Here is a 16,832-nt window from a genome sequence, read left to right as displayed (position 1 = left end):
CTTCCCCAAGGACTTAAGGCAATACAGCGATTTATAGGGTTTGCCAATTATTATAGAAAGTTTGTTAAAAACTTCTCATCCATTATTTCCCCTATCACTAAACTGACAAAAAAGGGTTTACACCCCAGGGTTTGGAATCCTAATGCTATTGTGGCCTTCGAGACTCTAAAAAAGACATTTGCCACTGCCCCTGTGTTACACCATCCTGATCCTTCCCTTCCCTTTGTACTGGAAGTAGACGCCTCTGAATCAGGTATAGGAGCAGTGTTGTCACAAAGACAATCGTATGACGAACCCCTCCTTCCCTGTGGTTACTTTTCAAAACGCTTGTCAGAGTCTGAAAAGAATTACGACGTTGGGAACAGGGAATTATTAGCTATAGTGATGGCATTTAAAGAATGGAGGTACTTGTTAGAGGGAGCTAGACACAAGATTCTGGTTATAACGATCATAAAAATCTATCCTATATCGCAGATGCTAAGAGGTTATCCTCTCGTCAGGCTAGATGGTCTTTATTTCTCTCACGTTTTCAGTACATAATCACATACAGGCCTGGTTATCGAAATGTCAAGGCTGATGCCATCTCCCGCCAGTACGAACCTGTAGATTCTATTACCTCCACTCCTGAGCCCATTGTACCCACAACTAATATAATAGCTACTACCAGTTTGGTTATCTCGTCTCTTTTTCTTGATGGTATCAAGTCATACCAATCCCAAGCACCCTCTGAGACTCCTACTGGTAAGCTGTACGTGAAAGTAAAAGACAGAAAGAAGTTGTTAACTTTATTTCACACAGCCAAAACGGCTGGTCATCCAGGGGTTACCAAGACTTACAAGGGCCTTTTCCAACAGTTTTGGTGGCCCTCACTCAAAAAAGACGTGGTAGATTACGTGCAGGCTTGCCGTGTCTGTACACAGTGTAAGTCCCCTAATGTTAAACCCCTGGGACTCCTTATGCCCCTATCTGTACCCAAGAAAGCGTGGACACACTTATCCATGGACTTTATTGTGGATCTTCCTTCATCTGATGGGCAGACAGTAATTTTGACTGTAACGGATAGGTTCTCCAAAATGGCGCACTTCATTCCGCTTAAGAAGCTACCTTCTGCGGTTCAGTTGGCTCAGGTGTTTGCCAAAGAAGTGTTCCGCTTGCATGGTATACCACAAGATATCGTATCTGACAGGGGCCCTCAGTTTGTCTCTCGGTTTTGGAGAGGCTTTTGTGCTGAGATGGGGGTCTCCTTATCGTTTACTTCCTCCTATCATCCGCAATCTAATGGAGCTGTGAACGAGCAAATCAGTCTGTGGAGTTGTATTTACGCTGTTTCACGAATGCACACCAGGACAACTGGTCCCATCTCCTTCCCTGGGCTGAGTTTGCCAGGAACACTGTGTCTCATTCTTCTACTGGCGTAAGTCCTTTTATGGTGGCTTATGGGTTCCAACCCGCTGTCCTTCCCGGTGTGTTCTCCGACAAGGGAATGCCCGCTTTGGACGAGCACCTCGCCTCCTTACGGAAGATGTGGGATCAGGTCCATGCTGCTCTTTGTCGTGCTGCTGCTACTCAAAAGAGATTTGCTGATCGTCGCAGATGTGCGGCTCCTTCTTATGCTCCGGGTGATAGGGTTTGGTTGTCCTCTAGGAATCTCCGCCTTAGGGTTCCCTCGATGAAGTTCGCACCCAAGTTCCTTGGTCCCTATAAGGTGTTGCGTAGGGTGAATCCTGTGTCTTACTCCCTGGCCTTGCCCCCTTCCATGCGCATACCTAACACCTTTCACACCTCCCTTTTGAAGCCCTTGCTCTGTAATCGGTTCTCTGGGTCTCTCAGGCGTTCCGATGCCCTCCGCGTGGTCTCTAGTGACGTATATGAGGTGGCTGCTCTCCTTGATTCTCATTTATCTCGAGGTCGGTTGCAGTATCTGGTTGATTGGAAGGGTTACGGCCCGGAGGAGCGGTCGTGGGTTTCTGTCTCTGACTTGGACGCGCCCTCTTTGATCCGCTCCTTTCATGCGCGGTTTCCTTTGAAGCCTTCAGCTTCCCGCCCTCTGGGCGGTCTTCGAGGGGGGGGTTATGTCAGGGCTCCGCGGGCAGCGGTGAGGGGAGGCTGCAATCCTCTCGCAGCACTCACCCTCGGTCCGTCGCCGCCCGCGGTCCCCTCTCCCCTTACCGATAAGCGAGCGGCGTCCTCTCCTCTTGACACGCTGCTCGCGTCCTCCTCTCCTCCTCCCAGCGGCAGCATGTCTAACGCTGCACGCTGGGAGCCGGCACTATTATCTAAGCGCCGGGGTCACTCACGTGACCCGGCGTTAAAGCTACAGTGCAACAAACACAGTGGGGGGTATAGATATCCCCCACGTGTGTTTGTTAATACTGATTGGTGGTTAGCCAATCAGGATTCAGGCTAGGATTTAAATACTTACCTTTCCTGTCTATCTGTGCCCTGTTGTGGTCTTTGCTTTATAGTATTGATTCTGAACGTGTGCTTTCTGGTTACGTACTCTCTGGCTTGTTATACTGACTTTGTGACTTTCTCCTACCCTTTGACCTCGGCTTGTTTCTCGTTATTCTGTTTTCTGGTTCCCCTTACTCGGCTTGTCTCCTGACTATTCTGTGTGTGCTTAGCCCGGCCACTCTAAGGACCGGTACTGCACACTTTCTGTCTGTGTGTCTGTGTGTGTGTTAGCGTGTTGGGTTCCCCAGTATCGTGACAGTTCCTCTGCTGGCAGGCTGGCTCCCTCCCTCTCTCTCTCCCTGCCGGCGGCCGCAATATCCTGCATGTTTGCCGGTGAGGGAGATCTTTGATCTCCCCACCATCCCGCCATGGACTACTGCAGGGCCGGCACTCGGATAGTGCCGGCCCTGCAAAGACCGGCATTGGGAGATCCTGTGATCTCCCTGCCGGCCTCGGCCCCTGGCCACCACGGCCCACCGGGCATTTGCCCGGTGTGCCCGATGGCCAGTCCGGGCCTGCTCTATATGGCCTTTGTGCCCCGAACACAAATATATATTGTACAGTTACATAGTTACATAGCTGAAAAGAGACTTGCGTCCATCAAGTTCAGCCTTCCTCACATTTGTTTTTGCTGTTGATCCAAAAGAAGGTAAAACAAATCAGGTTTGAAGCACTTAAAATTTTGCAACAAACTAGGAAAAAAAGTGACAGAGTGTGGGAGGGGGCAACAGGTTGCAGAGTGATTGAGGGAGGGAGGGGGTGGCAGAGGGAGGGGTGACAAGTGGAAGAGTGACTTATGGAGGGGTTGACACAGTAAGGAAGGGGGTGACAGGTGGCAGAGTGACGGAGGGATGGGGTGGCAAAGTAAGGGAGGGGGTGAAAGGTGGCAGAGTTACTGAGGGAGGGGGTGACACAGTGAGGGAGTGGGTGACAGGCGACAGAGTAACTGATGGGGTAACAGAGTGAGTGACAGGTGGCAGAGTGACTAAGGGAGGGAGGGGCCACCTAACTCACCTAATTAGAGAGCCGCCGGCCTGCCACTGTCAGAGTGCCGCCTGGAGCCGTGGCTCCACCGTGGGCTATGGACCAGCCAGCCCTGGTGAGGGGAATTCAAAGACTCTATCAGGGGCATTGAAATTCTCTGGGACATAAAAAAGGCTCTATAAGGACAATCACAGAACAACTAGGCAAGAAAACGAAAAGACACAGAACCTTACAACAGCCAGAAGCAGCACAACCTAGCCCCCCCCTTCATCTCCCCAACTCTCCCTCCCCCCACCACTGCCTCCTCCCTCTTGCTCTCCCCCTTCTAGCCACCACCTCAGGTTCTCTTGCTGACCCTCCCCCTGGACCCTCCCCAACGCACCTCACTCCTCCCCCTCCCCACATAGGTGAAAGGGGAAATCTACCCCACTCACCTTACCCGCTAGATGAAGAGGATACCACCCCTACCACACTGCACCCCCCCAGAACTAATTTGGCCAACAATAACAGTAACCAATAAGGCCTACCGCAGACAACATCGGAAGGATAAAGACTCCACCTTCCCCTCCCCCCTGACCGAACTAGCAGACGGAGGCTAACCTATACAGTGCAAACTACTATGCAATGTTGTAAGATGTATGGCTTTCTTTTTCTGTGTACAACATAATCGCACAAATGCTTAACCCCCCCCCCCCTCTCTCTCTCTTCACTTCTTTATCCTCCCTTCCCTGACGGGAAAACTGAAAACTACATAAATAAAGTTTTTGTTTTTTTAAAGGCTCTGTAAGGGACATTAAAAGGCTCTGTGAGGGGCATTGAAATACTTTTTCGGGGCATTGCATTTCACTGTTAGGGACATTAAAAGGCTCAGGGGAATTGAAAGATTCTGTGAGGGGCAAAAAACTGTTAACTGTATTTTTCAAAGTCTTCAAATCTTTTTGCTCCAAGTCTAACTCAAAAATCCTGCTTAAGTTCAATTCTTTCTAAGAGCGTTATCAAAATCAGCACCCTTTTCGGTCAGGTTGTGAGATCTGTATTTTTTTTTTTACCAATAAACAACTATGAATTTGGAAAGCTGGTTAAAGCAGAGAACTCTTCAGAGAAAAAAGTTTTACTACTTCTACCTGTTCGGCACTTATAGAAACTGAGAAAGAAGATACAACTAAAAATCCAGAAAACATGCCCGAAATAATTTTATCTACTGTACCTCAAATAGCAGAGACAAGTGACAAGTCAAAGAAAAAAAGAAAAGCACACAATGCTAGCCAATCTTCTTCTCAAACAAAGAAAAGAAAATATGATGATAGCTACTTGTCATTTGGATTCACAAGTGCCAGAAATGAAGCACAATGTGTACTTTGCAATAAAATATTGCCAAACAGTTCATTAGCACCTGCTAAATTACGTAGTCATCTTGAACAAAACCACACAGAGCACAAAGATAAAGACATTGACTTTTTTAAGCGAAAGCTGAAGGAGTATCAGAAGAGTAAACAATTTATGAGCAAAAAATTTCAAAATGGTAATGCAAAAGCCACCCAGGCTTCTTACAGAGTGACTTTCCGCATAGCACTTGCAAGAAAAGCACACACAATTGGGGAATCACTAATAAAACTATGTGCAAAAGAAATAGTGTCATGTATTTTAAAAGAGAAGTTGAGTAAAGAAATTGAAGCTGTGCCACTTTTCAACAACACAGTTTTGCGCTGTATTCATAATCTTGCTGATGACATCCATAATGTAGTCCATGGAGCAGCGCAGCTAAGGGGAATGAGCCTTGACAGGGCTAGGAGACAGGCATAGGAGGGGTTAATGCATGGGGACTGGCTAGATAACTGGAGGAAGGGGTCTGTGTTAGAGGAGTATATATAGTGGCAATTTCAGGTTAGGGGCCATCTTAATTAATCCTCACTTACCTGTTTTGTCCCACCCTCCCTCCCTTATTTGGTCTCTAGCTCCCGTTTGGTCATGGTGGCAGGGGATGGATAGAGAAGTTGGGGTGTAGGTTGTTTGTCCTGAGGGAAAATAGTTTGGTTCGCTAAGAACAGTTTGGTTTGGAAGAGTATTTGTAGGTTCAAGCTCGTAGGTAGTGCCGAACCTGGTGTGTGTTGGGTGTATCTTGGTATGCCAATACATGGAAAAAGCTGGAAACCATGCGCTTGGTGGTAATGGTTATGTCATGCCCACGGTGGCAATGGATATGTTTTTTATGTTAATTGTATGTTATAATGTGGTTTTACTTATTGTGTTGTAGGTCATTGTCGGGCGTAGCATTGTTAACCTCCCTGGCGGTATGATTATGTCAGGAATTTTGTACCAAAAGCGGTACCATTTTTTTGCATTTGAATTACCCGCCCAGTTCCGCCCCCATGTCAGGCATGTCAATCAAATTTTAATTAATCAAATCACATAATTACGTTAAAAGATTATTTAAATATACATGTAGAATTTTAATATATATGCATTTATAGGTATTTAAATTCTACGTGTATACTAATGTAATCTTTTATGTAATTATATGTATTTATCTATATATATATATTTGCGCTTATTTGTATTTTATATATATAGATATATATAGAATGTCATTCTAAGTGTATTTTGTTACCGATATATATATATTAATAACAAAATACAGTTAGAATGAAATTACATATGCATATATAATTTATATTAAATTTTGTTTCAATATTTTATTTATTTATTTTATTATTTTATTTATTTATTATTTTAATTATACGTATTTATATATAATATATATATATATATATATATATATATATGTACATCTATTATATATATATAATATATATACATATTATATATATATATATATATATATATATATATATATAAAAAAATATATTTAATTTATTTTTACACTTGTCTTTTTTTATTTTTTTTATACTTCCCACCAGCAGGGGGACTGTCTGATATTTCAAACAGTCCCCCTGCTGGCAGAGCCAGCTATAGAGGGCCATGTGATCGCTCTTTGAGAGCGATCACATGGCCCCCGGGGGCCTGATTTGCCGTGGGAGGGCTGCCTGGGCTGTGAGGCAGTCCTCCCGAAGCGGATCGCGGCGGAGGTAAGTAAATCTTATCTACCCCGAGCGTGACTCGGGGTTACCGCTTCTGGCAGCGAAAATTAACCCCGAGTCACGCTCGGGAATACCGCCAGGGAGGTTAATGGAGTTGGGGGGATATGTCATGTTAATGTGACCATGACCTTACATTTTTTGAACTTATTTATATGTATTAATACAACTGTGATCATTTTCCCAAATAAAGGTGTCCAAGTTTTTTTTTTTTTTGGGGGGGGGGGAGAGGGGTTTATCACGCATATGCCGGAAAGGCGACTATGCATATGTCATGGACTAATTTCTTTACTGCATCAATGTGATGGGTACTGCAATTAGACGAGTCCACAGATGTTGCAGGACATTCCATTTTGTTGGTTTGTGTTAGATATAATTTTGACAAACAGACTGAAAAAGACTAGCTTCTGTGTGAAACTTTCAAAACTCATCCCACTGGTGAGAACATCTTTAACTGTATCCAGAAGTTCATGAGCACACACAGTATAAATTGGGACAAATGTGTTGATGTGTGCAGTGATGGTGCCAAAGCAATGGTTGGAAAAGTGGCAGGCGCTGTGACACAAATAAGAAATGTAGCAAAAAACAGCACCTGTTCTCACTTCACAGACATGCACTGGTAGCTAAAAATATGTTAATCTCACTTAAAACTGTGCTAGAAGAATCCGTCCAGATTATTAATTTTATAAGAAGTTGACTATTACAGTCACGACTTTTTAAAATTATATGTGAAGGTTTGGGTAGTCACCACTCTGCTATGCTTTTGCATTCAGAAGTCCATCGACTATCACGAGGTAAAGTACTTGTTTTGAATGTTTGAATTGCATCAAGAGTTGTTTGCATATCTCCAGGATCATACATTTGGATTATCTGATCGATTAACAAACACTCTCTGGTAATCCAAAGTAGCATATTTTACAGACATATTCACAAAATTAAAGGACATGTTTATTACTCTAAGGAAATAACACTAATATTTTCAATGCAAGAGATAAAATATTTTCACTGTTTCGTAAGCTGCAGTTTTGCACCTCATCTGTGGAGCAAAATAATTTGAACTCTTTGCCAACACTTAAGGATTTTCTTGAAGAATCAGAAATTGAACTTGAAGAATGAAATTGTAGATCATCTTTGCCATTTAATCACATCTATGAATCAGTATTTTCATTCTTGAATGAAAACAATAATGAGTGGGTTCGAAATCCATTCATAAAAGACAAGCCAGCCAATTTTTCTGGTGTAGGTTTTGAGAATCTGATCGATATAACTTCTGACAGTCAACTAACCCAAAAATTTAAAGAAGTTTCTCTTATTGCTTTTTGCGGCGATTTACGAGAAGAAAACCCAGAATTGTCCAAGCGGGCAAGTATCGAAATCAACTTGACGCAACTGCAGACATGCGAATACAATTGTCATCAATTAAAACGAAAACCTTAGGCTCTGCGCAGGCGACTGTTTGCTTTCTTAACAATCTGTCTGATAAGAGAACTCAAGACATGATACCAATAAACATATTTAAAACAATTGTCATCAATTAAACCAGATATAAAAGGAATTTGCCAGCAAAAGAGAACATTACACTCTGCTCATTGAAAGGTTTGCATTGTGCTGCGCTACTTTTTTGGGGGGCGTTCCAAAGTTTTGCTATACCATGTCAGAGGGTTCCAAGGGAACAGTTAATTGGGAAACCCTGCTGTAGACAATCCTATTGTTTGTTTAGGCAGCCTGTTGGACTGTGTCTTACATTTGAAAGTGTATTACCTATGTATTTACCACTTCTATTTGTTTTACATTTTTTTAAATGTAAGGTAGCGGGGGATATACACAAGTATGCTGGAATTTAGGAAAGGTTTCTTTATTTCATGAAATAAAGTCAGTTGCAGGCATTAGGTTGCCATAAATGGGGGCATTAGGTTGCCATAAATGGGGTACATTGACGTTGTGACAGGTGTTTGCAATATATTACCATATACTGTAACTATATCCCCATTATTTTTACATAAGTTATATATTTTTCTTTTAAACTACCATATATACTCCAGTATAAGCCGACCCGAATATAAGCCGAGGCCCCTAATTTTACCCCAAAAAACTGGGAAAACTTATTGACTCGAGTATAAGACTAGGGTGGGAAATGCAGCAGCTATTGGTAAATTTCTAAATAAAATTAGATCCTAAAAAAATTATATTAATTGAATATTTATTTACAGTGTGTGTATATAATGAATGCAGTGTGCGTGTATATGAATGCAGTGTGCGTGTATATGAGTGCAGTGTGTGTATGAGTGCAGTGTGTGTATGAGTGCAGTGTGTGTGTATGAGTGCAGTGTGTGTGTATGAGTGCAGTGTGTGTGTATGAATGCAGTGTGTGTGTATGAGTGCAGTGTGTATGACTGCAGTGTGTATGTATGAGTGCAGTGTGTATGTATGAATGCAGTGTGTGTGTATGAGTGCAGTGTGTGTATGAGTGCAGTGTGTGTGTATGAGCACAATGCGTGTGTATGAGCGCAGTGTGTGTTTGAATGCAGTGTGTATGAGTGCAGTGTGTGTATATGAATGCAGTGTGTGTATGAGTGCAGTGTGTATGACTGCAGTGTGTGTATGAGTGCAGTGTGTATGTATGAGTGCAGTGTGTATGAGTGCAGTGAGTGTATGACTGCAGTGTGTGTGTGTGTTAGTGCAGTGTGTGTATGAGTGCAGTGTGTATGTATGAATGCAGTGTGTGTGTATGAGTGCAGTGTGTGTGTATGAGTGCAGTGTGTGTGTGTATGAATGCAGTGTGTGTGTATGAGTGCAGTGTGTATTATATTATTTTATTATTATTATTAATTTTTCATCCCCCCTCCCTGCTTGATACATGGCAGGGAGGGGGCTCTCCTTCCCTGGTGGTCCAGTGGCATTGGCAGTTCAGTGGGGGGGGGGGGGGGGGGGGGCTGGCAGAGAGCACTTACCTTTCCTGCAGCTCCTGTCAGATCCCTTCTCCTCCGCGCCGGTCCGTGCAGCTCTTCTGTCAGCTCACACTGTAAGTCTCGCGAGAGCCGCACTATGACCCCGCGGCTCTCGCGAGACTTACACTGGGAGCTGACAGAGGTGCTGAACGGACCGCCGCGGAGGAGGAGAGAGCTGACAAGAGCTGCAGGAGAGGTAAGTAACCGCACACAGCCCCCAGTCTGTATTATGGCAATGTAAATTGCCGTAATACAGACAGTGACTCGAGTATAAGCCGAGTTGGGTTTTTTGATCACAAAAAATGTGCTGAAAAACTCGGCTTATACTCGAGTATATACGGTATTACATTTTGCGAGCTTTGAAGTTGGTGTTAAGTGAGTGTGTTAGATCTTGTATGTTGTATTAGTTGGCCCCAACATGCACCCTTGTAATGTGTGCATGTTGAAGTGATTGCAGCTCTGTTGGTTTCATGTGTAAATATATTTTGGAGTCCAAACCAACTTTTGTGGCTTAGCACCCTGCCCTGTCTCCCTGTTGTGAGTTAGTGCACTGGATCTTGTATGTTGTATATACACATATATATGTTTGTGTGTCCTCATCATGGTTATAGATAATCATTAGAGTTTAATGACACGTCAAAAATTATTGATAGTATGCAGGAAACAAAATATGCCTTTCCCTCTTTACACCAAGCTGAACAGACAGACACAAGTTGGTTAGTTTCCAAGCTTGTTACAATCAGTTACTGAAAAACTGGTAATCTTTAAAATGCTGTAAAAGTTCACTGCTAATGACTGGTAATTAGTTGTGGGCTTAACCTTTAACAATCTGCATGGTGATTAATACAATATGAGAAATACTAAGTAACATCTGGTTTCCAGGGCAGATAGTAAAACAATTACCACCAGATAAAATATGCTCACTAGCTGATTTGAGTTTGAGTAAGATCCCAATATGTAATTTGGGGAAAAAAAAATCTATCTACAGACAGAAAGATAGATAGGTAGTCAGACAGACAGACAGATAGATAGGTAGATATTATTATTATTGCGATTTATATAGCGCCAACAGATTCCGTAGCGCTTTACAATATTATTAGAGGGGGGATTTGACAATAAATAGGACAATTACAAGAAAACTCACAGAAACGAAGGGTTGAAGAGGGCCCTGCTCAAACGAGCTTACAGTCTATGGGAGGTGGGGTATATGACACATTAGGACAGGAAATCGAAGTCAAAATAGGTGGGAGTGAAGCAGCGCTGGAGGAAAGAGTAGAGTGCTGCCCTTTAGGAGAGAGCTAGAGACAGGTATGTGAGGTAGAGGTTACTCTGGGAGGCCATAGGCTTTCCTAAAGAAATTAGTTTTAAGGCACTTATTAAATGATTGAAGACTAGGGGAGAGTCTGATGGCGGTAGGCACACTATTCCATAGGACGGGAGCAGCCTGCGAGAAGTCCTGCGAGTTGGCCGTACGGGTACGAGCAGCGGACAGAAGAAGGCCACAGGCAGAGCAGAGACACAGAGAAGGGGCATACCTATGGATCTGTGAGGAGATATAAGAGGGGCTAAGAACATTCAGTGCTTTATATGTATGGGTTAGCACTTTGAATTGACTCCTATAGGATACAGGAAGCCAATGTAAGGACTGACAGAGGGGTGAGGTGTGAGAGGACCGACTAGAGAGGAAAATCAGTCTGGCGGCAGCATTCATTACAGACTGTAGAGGGACAATACGGCTATTGGGAAGACCAATTAGGAGAGAGTTACAATAGTCCATGCGAGAGATTACTAGAGCATGGACAAGCTCTTTAGTAGCATCTTGTGTAAGAAAGGGGCGGATGCGGGCAATGTTTTTGAGGTGGAATTGGCATGATTTGACAACAGACCGGATGTGAGGCTCAAAGGTGAGGCCAGAATCAAAAGTAACTCCAAGACAACGTGCTTGTAAGGATGGGCTGATATGGGTACCACCAATCTGAAGGGAGAGCGAAAGAGGAGAATTAATATTAGGAGGAGGAAAGACAAGAAGTTCTGTTTTGGAAAGATTCAGTTTCAGAAAGCGGGAGGACATCCAATCGGAGATAGAAGAAAGGCAAGAGGTGGACATCAGGACATCAGGGGAGAGGTCTGGGAAGGAGAGATATATCTGGGTGTCATCAACGTACAGGTGGTATTTGAATCCAAAAGAGGTAATACGCTTGCCAAGAGAGGCAGTGTAAAGAGAAAAAAGAAGGGGACCAAGGGGGACTCCAACTGAGACAGGACGAATGCTGGAGGTATCATTAGAAAAGGAGACACTGAATGAGCGTTGGGAGAGATATGAGGAAAACCATGAGAGGACAGAGTCCCATAGACTGAGTGATTGAAGAGTTTGGAGAAGGAGAACATGATCAACAGTGTCAAAAGCAGCAGAGAGGTCAAGAAGAATTAATATGGAGTAGAGACCTAATTAATATGGAGTAGGTAGATAGACAGATAGATAGATACATACAATTGTGAATGTAATTTTAGCATTTACCAACTTGATAATATATTGCAATAAGCATGGAAGTGAGCCCTTGGTTTCCAAAACTCACACAGTTCCAGAAATAACTAACTTGAGAATAGGCAAAAAGAAAAGATGAGAACTAAAATGAAGAAAACAGACCCACTCAGTGGGTGTAATCCAATCTCGTTCTCAGTTATATACCTCCAATTGTAAATGTCACATATAGAGAGGGGGGGAGGGTTTTTTGTTTAAACCTTTATTTAGTACAAAAAATTAGGTATAGTAAAAATTGGCAAATAGTTTACCAATGAGTAATAAGACCTAAAAGGTGGGTAGGTATAGCATAATCAGTATATTTCTGTTCATGGAGTAACAAGAGACACAGAGAAGGGGCATACCTATGGATCTGTGAGGAGATATAAGAGGGGCTAAGAACATTCAGTGCTTTATATGTATGGGTTAGCACTTTGAATTGACTCCTATAGGATACAGGAAGCCAATGTAAGGACTGACAGAGGGGTGAGGTGTGAGAGGACCGACTAGAGAGGAAAATCAGTCTGGCGGCAGCATTCATTACAGACTGTAGAGGGACAATACGGCTATTGGGAAGACCAATTAGGAGAGAGTTACAATAGTCCATGCGAGAGATTACTAGAGCATGGACAAGCTCTTTAGTAGCATCTTGTGTAAGAAAGGGGCGGATGCGGGCAATGTTTTTGAGGTGGAATTGGCATGATTTGACAACAGACCGGATGTGAGGCTCAAAGGTGAGGCCAGAATCAAAAGTAACTCCAAGACAACGTGCTTGTAAGGATGGGCTGATATGGGTACCACCAATCTGAAGGGAGAGCGAGAGAGGAGAATTAATATTAGGAGGAGGAAAGACAAGAAGTTCTGTTTTGGAAAGATTCAGTTTCAGAAAGCGGGAGGACATCCAATCGGAGATAGAAGAAAGGCAAGAGGTGGACATCAGGGGAGAGGTCTGGGAAGGAGAGATATATCTGGGTGTCATCAACGTACAGGTGGTATTTGAATCCAAAAGAAGTAATACGCTTGCCAAGAGAGGCAGTGTAAAGAGAAAAAAGAAGGGGACCAAGGGCAGAGCCTTGAGGGACTCCAACTGAGACAGGACGAATGCTGGAGGTATCATTAGAAAAGGAGACGCTGAATGAGCGTTGGGAGAGATAGGAGGAAAACCATGAGAGGACAGAGTCCCATAGACTGAGTGATTGAAGAGTTTGGAGAAGGAGAACATGATCAACAATGTCAAAAGCAGCAGAGAGGTCAAGAAGAATTAATATGGAGTAGAGACCTAATTAATATGGAGTAGGTAGACAGACAGATAGATAGATACATACAATTGTGAATGTAATTTTAGCACTTACCAACTTGATAATATATTGCAATAAGCATGGAAGTGAGCCCTTGGTTTCCAAAACTCACACAGTTACAGGAATAACTAACTTGAGAATAGGCAAAAAGAAAAGATGAGAACTAAAATGAAGAAAACAGACCCACTCAGTGGGTGTAATCCAATCTCGTTCTCAGTTATATACCTCCAATTGTAAATGTCACATATAGAGAGGGGGGGAGGGTTTTTTGTTTAAACCTTTATTTAGTACAAAAAATTAGGTATAGTAAAAATTGGCAAATAGTTTACCAATGAGTAAAAGACCTAAAAGGTGGGTAGGTATAGCATAATCAGTATATTTCTGTTCATGGAGTAACAAGAGCTCTTGACAAAGGCGTATCTAAACGCCGAAACGCGCGTCGAGCGAATTTTGAGCCGATGCAATTTATTTTCACTTTTCTTCTTTTTTTGATTTAATCCATATTTCCTTTTTGGTTGGGATGTTATTTTTACTTTCTGTTCATGCATTGTCTGCTGAGCGGATGGGGAATGCTTTCATATAGCACCTTGGTTTGATAACTCTATGGGGAGATAGGGAAAGGTTGAGGCTGCCTCGAAGTAGCAGATAAATTCCTTTCTCACAGATGTGAGCTAGACAGCTAGTCCAGGGCATACTTAGGACTTTGGTGTGGCACTTACGTGAGGAACGGTTACTGCTTTGCAGCATTAAACTGGAATACCCCCTGATATTGGAGTAATACCCTCTAACCTGCACAAATTTTATGCTGGAATACTAGAGAACACCTAAGGGGTTTTCTTACATATGTATATGCTCCATATCCCTTCAGGACAAGTGCACCATTTAGTTTTGCCTTTTATAGCGACTCCCTGTGCTACTTCTACTTCTACCAGCTCCCCTCTTATTATCTTCCCTCCCATCCACTAGCTATCCAGGCATTTGTATCCTGGACACACTTGTTACTCCATGAACAGAAATATACTGATTATGCTATACCTACCCACCTTTTAGGTCGTATTACTCATTGGTAAACTATTTGCCAATTTCTACTATACCTAATTTTTGTACTAAATAAAGGTTTAAACAAAAAACCCTCCCCCCCTCTCTATATGTGACATTTACAATTGGAGGTATATAACTGAGAACGAGATTGGATTACGCCCACTTAGTGGGTCTGTTTTCTTCATTTTAGTTCTCATCATTTCTCTTTGCCTTTGACTCTATTTGGGGTTAAGCCCCTTTATACCTCTGGTAACCTATCTGGAGTCTGTGGAGCTAGCTAGCCTACTTTCACTCCCTCCTTCTCTTTATTTAACTTGAGAATACTTCTCTATGGGACATTACAATTGAACCACAATTGCTTAAAGGGCTACTCCAACCATCATGACCACTTCAGTGATTTGAAGTGGTCATGATGGTTGGAGTATGTATGTGCAGTGTGTCAACACTGCACAAACTGACTAATTGCCACTTGTGTGCTGCAAGTTTCCCTCCTCCCCTGCACATTTTACATTGGTAGCCAGAATTCTGTTTCGGGCTGCCTATTGTCAATTTTATGCATATTTTATGTCATCAGCAAACATAGCATGCTGCCCACAAACTTAAAAATCTTCCCCTTGCAGGTGCTTGGCTAGCGCTCCCTCTCCACCTTCCCGCCCTGTGGGTGCTTCCTCCCGAATCAAGTGGTTCAAACAGTGAGAGAAATCCCCCCTGCCTCCTCCCCCCCCCCCCCCACTCTCCCTTCACCGGCTCGGAGCATGGGTGATGTCACGATGGGGTGTGGAAGGACAGCCAAGGCGGTAAGTGAAAGCCCTTTTTTTGCAGCTTTTAAGGGGAGGGGGGAGCCTTATAGACATGCCCCATAGGGAATATGGGATGCAATCTAATTGTTTTTAAATCATGGTTGGAGCAAACCTTTAACTAGATGTTTGGAAAAGTATTTGTAAATGTAATTTTATATCAAAGCATTGGGTTCATTATGCATTCTTTACTGTTCCTCACCTTCAAAGAAAAAATACAATATCCTACTTTTCTGAATAATTTGCAGTTATGTGCAGCAAATTGTGCCGATACAAGAAAAGAACTCAGACCATAAACAGAACAGGGATCAACTGATCTCATTTCAATATTCTCACAAATCACCTCACAAATCGCATCCAAGGATATTTATTTTGTTTACCATATTTTATTTCAAGCCAATAGCTCAAGCTTCTATAGAGGCTATAGAGAAGCTTTACACCTGTATAATACGAGTCTCCGTGTCTTCATATAAATTTAGAGATTTCAAACATCTACAAACTTCCATTTTTTAAATTATGTTTTATTTGCTTTTTGGGAACAGTAAAGAACATTAATGCATAATAGTTGCCTGCTTTTATTTCTTAAAATGTTTGAATTTCATATACTACATTTTGAAAATCTACAATTGTTTTAAAATTATGGTAAAAATAGAAAATATTCTTGTTAAGTTGATGACACGGACCTCTAGAATAGAGTATAAAGTAAATCTACATGATTTATTGGAACTAATGGAATCACAAAATAGATAGGCATGACATTTATTTTTAGTACCAATATACCGGTACCTTTAGTCCTTACTATTTCCTGAACTTCAGTTGACATAGACTAAAAATATTTATAGGATTCAATCCTGAAAAGTTTTTTTAGAATTGTCAGTCTCTTGACATAGCTAGCTGACACATTGCTGTACCTACCAGTAATGATTGACCAAGCCGCAGTCGAAAAAAAAAAAAAATCAGACAATGCAGACATAACACTAAGCTATGACATATGATTGGTGTTACAAAATCTTAAGCTGCAGATCACAAGTTTCAAATATAATCACCCGATTATCAAGAAAGTATACCTGTCAATAATTTTTCATTGTATATTGACAGGTGGACCCTCATGATAACTTGAATGAATTCTCTCCGTAAAACATTTTCGAGTAGCTGTCGACTGTAATCAATGATACCTTCATCTTTTTAATTCTGAATTGAAAGAAATATTTTCCTTTCTTGCCATCTGTTATGGCAGTTTCTCTGTGCTACAATAACACTGACCCTTGCCCACTTGGCCATGATGTTTGCCAAAATGATACCATAAGAAACAAGTTTATTACGTCCTCGGTGGAAATACTTTGCGAATTATTGCTCTGTTTGTCAACAAACCGCAGCTGTTGACAAGAAGTCGTTTTAGTTTAAAGCACATTTTTTTTAATGAGAACACTAAGTAAATTTAGCATTTATACTTTTTAACGCTAATTTTTCAGTTCAGTGCACCTCCTGTAGGACCATTACAAGACACTGATTCATCAAGTTCACACTTTGTCATATTTGTTCTCAACCAACTAATGCATTCCTTTTTCAAGTAGTGAGATTAATGATTTAGTCTGGCTAATGATGGAGCCATCATTAACCACTATATCTATGCTTTCTTTAAAGAGTCAAGAGATTAATCACAATCCAGCTTCGATATTAGATAGATAGTGTTT

This window comes from Pelobates fuscus, chromosome 2 (genome assembly GCF_036172605.1).
Source record: "Pelobates fuscus isolate aPelFus1 chromosome 2, aPelFus1.pri, whole genome shotgun sequence".
NCBI lineage: Eukaryota > Metazoa > Chordata > Amphibia > Anura > Pelobatidae > Pelobates > Pelobates fuscus.
Note: the sequence above shows the minus strand (reverse complement) of the source record.